The sequence below is a fragment of the Lissotriton helveticus genome, chromosome 1_1 (genome assembly GCF_964261635.1).
Source record: "Lissotriton helveticus chromosome 1_1, aLisHel1.1, whole genome shotgun sequence".
NCBI classification, from domain to species: Eukaryota; Metazoa; Chordata; class Amphibia; order Caudata; family Salamandridae; genus Lissotriton; species Lissotriton helveticus.
The window spans coordinates 710871170-710877169 of NC_136057.1; positions in this window are offsets into that span (position 1 = coordinate 710871170).

The following is a 6000-nucleotide window of genomic DNA, read 5'->3' on the forward strand; positions in this document are numbered from 1 at the left end:
TATGACGTCAAGGACGAGACGATTCTGTAAAACGACAAATCTCATAGCAGATTGCTCTTCGGTTAAGTTACCTAGAGCAGAGGCAGTCTCATTTACTACAGCTTCGAGGGTTCTGGTTAACCTACGGATTAGCTTACTATTCTGGATAGGTCCTATAAAGAAAAAGAAACCTCTGTTGAAATCTGTATACTGTTCTAGGGTAGTTTCAGTATAATCGACAATTGGGGACTCCCTTCTATGTCTAATGTGTACTAGATGTGTGTTTCTATGATAATCAGGTGGGGCTAGGAAAACTGGTGGCAGTAGGAAGGCAATGTAACAGGTTCCCTCCCAATCGAGGGGCAGACGAACATATGCAGTTTGACCACAAATAAAATAAGAATGACGTGAAGCTTTGAAGATAGATTTCCCACTGTCACTATACTTGACAATAGTAGTACAATCACTATGTCCTACATGTACGGAACCATAATTTCGGACACATAATTCGCCTTTGACTGGTAATACTGAAATAGCAGGTAAGTCTGGAGTAGTATCAGACTGAACATTCAAGACCATGAAATTCGAAGAATAATTACCTAAATTATACACTTCATTTTCTAGATCTAACCCGGTTCTGTGGGGAAGACCTTGCTTGTCTGGAAAACATGTACTGTTAAGAAAAGACATATCTGTTGAGGATGACGTTAACGTGGACCATGCTCCACACGAACCATTATGTGAAAAAGGATAAGGAAAAAGTGGCAGAACTCCCTTCGGTGTCTGGAAAGGGGGGAGTCGACCACACACCCAACAATTAGTGGCATTGCTGGTCTGATGTGAGTAATGTAGCATGCGGATAAAAGAATTATTTCGCATAGCGAGGCGGTAAGAGAGTTCATGAGGAGGCAGATCACTAAACATATGCTCTACTGTAGCATTAGAAGACATATTTACATGAGGAACTGGAAGATACAGGTAAAATGCATAACTGGTGCAGGAAATCATAATGCTGAGAAATAATATGAAACATAGAAAAATGATACATCGGATTGAGTTTTGACTAACTCTCTCACTATGGGGGTCTATTTTATACATGTCAGAAACAGTCTAACCGTTTCACCTAGGGGAGGACTTAGACAATCAAACTGGCTGACTTATTTTACTAGACCTTAACTTGAGTTTATACTCCTGTTGCGGAGTTTTCTCTAACAGGGGAGGGTTTGTAGCAATGTCTTTTGCGGGACAGTCCTTGAGAACAATATTTTGGCAATCCTTCAAATCCTGGGAAATGTTCTTTAAGACGGGTTTCAGTCCATAAAACTTTTTTATATGAGAAAGGTGCACCCAGCCTTTGCGACCTTCCAACTTCACGGCTGTACGGGTGGCGAGGAGGACCTGTCGGGGCTCCTTCCAGCGAGGCTCCAGCGGACTTGATCTGTCAAAATTCCTCACCAACACCATGGATCCTGGAACGATTTCATGCGGTGCCACCTCGGTATTGTCTGGAAATGCGGCGGCAACCTGTGAACGACATGAGTTGAGGGCAGACATCAAGGAAGCTAGGTAATCTGTCAGCATATTACTTGAAACATCGGTAATACTTCGGGGTCTAGGAGTACCCCACATGTTAGGGGGGCGGCCGAATACGACCTCATACGGGGACAGACCTGATCTGGAATGTGCGACCATGCGCATATAAAATAAAGCAACTGGTAGAGCTACCAGCCAGTCCACACCTTTCTCTTTACACACTTTTGCAATTCGGATTTTCAGAGTCTGGTTATGTCTCTCTACGAGACCGGCTGCTTCAGGATGGCGTACACAATGAAACTTCCACTGGTACCCCAACAAAAGGGAAACATGCTTCATCAACTCAGATGAGAATGGCTGGCCGTTGTCAGAATATACGACTCTAGGGAGTCCATAACGGGGGAAGAACTCACGAACCAACTGCTTGGCAGTGGTCGCGGCTGTGTAATCTGGGACTGGATATGCTTCTGTCCACCTGGATAAAGCGCATACAACTACAAGGACATACTTGAAACCTCGACATCGCTCCATCTGAATATAATCCATTTGGAGGACTTCAAAAGGGTGGTCAGGGGGCTGGAATCCACCTTGTTCCACCGGGACACTTTTACCTGGATTAAACTGACAACATATCATACAGGTACGGACTTTCTGCTTGGCTGCAGCTCGTAAATGCTTGTTGAACCAAATGTTCTGGATACTGTCTAACATAGCTTTTTCTCCTAAATGTGCTGGACTATGTGCGGTATTAATAATGACTTGAACCATAGAGTCGGGGAGAAACCATGTGGCTCTACCCTTCGTTAACCATCCTTGATCTGTCTGGACCCCTCCTTGTTCGGACCATTTCTTGATTTCTTCGGGAGTAGCATGTAACTGGATATCTATGACATCTTGTGTAGGGTCCTTAACTGTCATACATGTAGTCGGATCTGGAGTATGTATCTGATTAACTGGAATGTCTGGAGTCTGTGCTGTAAGCTTGGCTGTGCGATCTGCTAGATCGTTACCTTGGGAAATAATGTCAGTAACTTTCGTATGTGCTTTGCATTTCATGATAGCGATAGATGTCGGTAAGTGTATGGCATCTAACAGAGCTTGAATAAGGAGACCATGCTGAATCTTGGTTCCATGAGAAGTCATGAAACCTCTCTCCTGCCAGAGCACTCCGAAGTCGTGTACAACTCCAAATGCGTAGCGTGAATCTGTGTAAACATTAACTTTCAAGTTCTTGGCGTGTATGCAGGCTTGTGTCAGAGCAACTAGCTCTGCTGCTTGAGCGGACAGGGTGTCAATACGGTGTGTTTCAATAACTTCGGTGTCAGTAGTCACTGCATACGCGGCGACTAGTTCTCCTGTACTTGTTCTCATACATGAACCATCCACATAAAGTGTCAGGTCGGGGTCTGGTAACGGAGTATCTGTCAGATCTTGTCTTGGCTTTGTCGTAATGTTAACTACTTCCACACAGTCATGTGTGGCAGAATTCGAAGTAACTGATGGTAACAGTGTAGCAGGGTTCAGGATGTTGCAGCGTCTGATTTCTATGTGTGGCTGGAACAGTGTCAATTCATAACCTGTTAAACGTGCAATTGTCAAGTGCTGAGTTTGTGTTCGGTTTAAAAGAACTTCCACGGAATGTGGAACTTGTACTGTCAAGGTATGTCCTAAGACTATGGAATCACTTTGTCTGATAGCTAGGGCTGCGGCTGCAACTGACTTGAGGCATGCAGGCAGAGCCTGGGCTACAGGATCTAATGTGCTCGAAAAATAAGCACAGGGCTTGTATTGTCCTGCTTGATCTTGTGTGAGAACAGATAATGCTGTACCTTCGCGTTCAGTGACGAAAAGTGTAAAAGGCTTACTGTAGTTCGGTGTCGCTAGAACTGGAGCTTGGCATAGGGCTTTCTTTAACTCATTGAAACTAAGTGTATGTTCAGATGTCCAAGGGAGGACAGTCGATACGGCTGCCTCCTGTGTCGTTAACTGTATCAGTGGTTTGGCTAGAAATGCATACTGAGGAATCCATTGTCTGCAGTAAGAAGTGAGGCCGATAAAAGCACGTACCTCCTTCTGGGTCTTGGGCTGAGGAAGACTCGCTATTAACTGGATACGGTCTGGTGTCAACTGCCTACCCCTCTTGGACAGTAAGTGTCCTAAGTAGACCACTTGCTGGACACAGAATTGAAGCTTAGAAGGGGACACCTTGTGCCCCATCTCGGCTAGGAAATACAAGACTGTAAGGGATGCTTGCTCGCAAGCACATTCAGAACGGGCTGTGATCAGTAGATCATCGACATACTGGAGCAGGGCAGTGTCAGTTGGCATGTGAATGTTGTCTAGTTGTCTCTTGAGTGCTTGACTGTAAATACTAGGACTTTCTGTGAAACCTTGAGGAGCGCGTGTGAACATATAGCTCCTTCCATTTAAACAAAATCCGAAAAGGAACTGGCTGTCTGGATGAATGGGGACACTGAAAAATGCGTTCTTGAGGTCTATGACAGTGAAGAACGTGGCTTCGGAATCAATGGCTGTCAATAGGGAAGAGATATCTGGAACAACTGGGTACTGCGGAATAATACATTTATTAAGTTCTCGTAGGTCAATCACTAATCGATATACTGGGGGTGCATTTGGATCAGTACGTTTCATGACTGGAATGATCGGAGAATTACATACGTTGGAGTCAGTTTCTACAACCACTCCTTGAGCCATGAGCTCGTCAATAATTTTGGATAAGGCTGCTACAGCCTCAGGTGGCAAATGTGTACTGTCTGATTCGTGGTAACACTACACCTGGCTTGAGAGTCACACGATAGGGTGTGATTTGCATGTAACCTACATCAGTTGGACCTTGCGCCCATAAGTGCTGTGGAACATTAGACAGTCTTGAATCAAAATCTCGTAATACATAGTGACCCTTAAAGTCACGTAGGAACAATCGTATTCCCTCTGGGGAACAGCATATAACTGCACCTAACTCTTTCAGTGTTTTAATGCCTAATAGGTTTTCTGGACATGACTTAGTAAGTAACAGATCAGTAGTGCGGGACAATGGACCTACTTCTAGAGTAACTGGCTTTGAGATCTCATTTACGATAGGCTTTCCTGAAAATCCAAGGGAAACATTTCTTGAGCCTGAGAGCGGAGCCCCTGGAACTTCGGCGTGACTAATTGTGGTCCTACTTGCCCCTGTATCGATCAAAAACTTTCTGTCTTTCCCTAATACTTGACTGTGAACATAGGGACCTTCTTGATCTACAGGTATCTCGATGAGAGGCAAGCCTACCTCCCTCTCTAGGCTGTTTCATGAATACTGTTGGTACTCTGGATACTCAGACTGTGCATACTGGTACATCTGCTGTGTGACGTGCTGTGTTGCAGCGATAGGCTGCGGAGCTGTAACTGTCTGTGGTGTATTCTGTGGCTGAGGAATCTGTGAAACTTGTTCTTGTCTAGGCGGACGTGGTCTTTCTTTAGTTTTACCAGTAGCTATGTTGTGTTTCAGAACTGCACACTCATTTATAAAATGACCTGGCTGTTTACAATAATTGCAGTTCCCTTTAACGGGAGCTGCAGGATGACTGGCTTGATTTGGACCCCTCTTCTGACTGTCTTGAGGAACAGATTGTGCAACTAGTACTTTCATTTTCGTGTCTTTCATACGTTTTCTCTCGTGTTCTTGTTCTTCCCTGATTCTATTCTGGTGGTATTGGAGCATCTGCAACATCTGGGACGGGGTATTAGCTTGCCAGGTACTTTCGACTTTCAGAACTCGATTTTTAATTGGTGAACTTGAATTCTCGACTAATTTAGTAACAAAAAGGTGAGGGTATGACTCACTACTTGTCTTGAGGCCACTGTTGATGCTAAAACATTTCTCGAATCTAGAATAAAAATCACTAATATCTTCGTCTTGTTTCTGTTTACAGGCTGAGATTGCATCCCAGTCTTCTTTTCTAGTTGTCAATAATCTAGGTAAAACTTGTATTAATAATTCTGGTAATTCTTTACATTTCGCTCCAAGACCGGTACCTGGTACTCGTGCCTTATCTTCAGCTTCTAGGACTGCCCAATCGATCTTTTTCTCTCCCACCTCCCATTCCTTTTCCTTGAGCTTTTCATACACCCCTGCGGGCAGCAGAACCTTTAACATTTTAATTATATCTGGATACGTGTATTCTCCCATACGGAGCATGTCTTTTAATTCTCTATGGAACCCTGCTGGATCTTTGTCATGACAGGGAATTAATTTCTTCATCTCGAGGAGTTCCATCTTTGTAATCGGAGTGTAAACAAACACTCGTTCTAGTTCGCCACCCGTTCCTCTAACTGGGTGGACTTCTCGTAACGGATTCTGTCTCTCCATGTAAAATGGTTTACTTTCTGGGGGTGAGACTTGAACGAAATGCGGGTTCAGAAACGTTCTATATTTGTGACGCTGTTCTAGAATGACACTAATTAAGTCGGTACCTAAACCTTTCCATC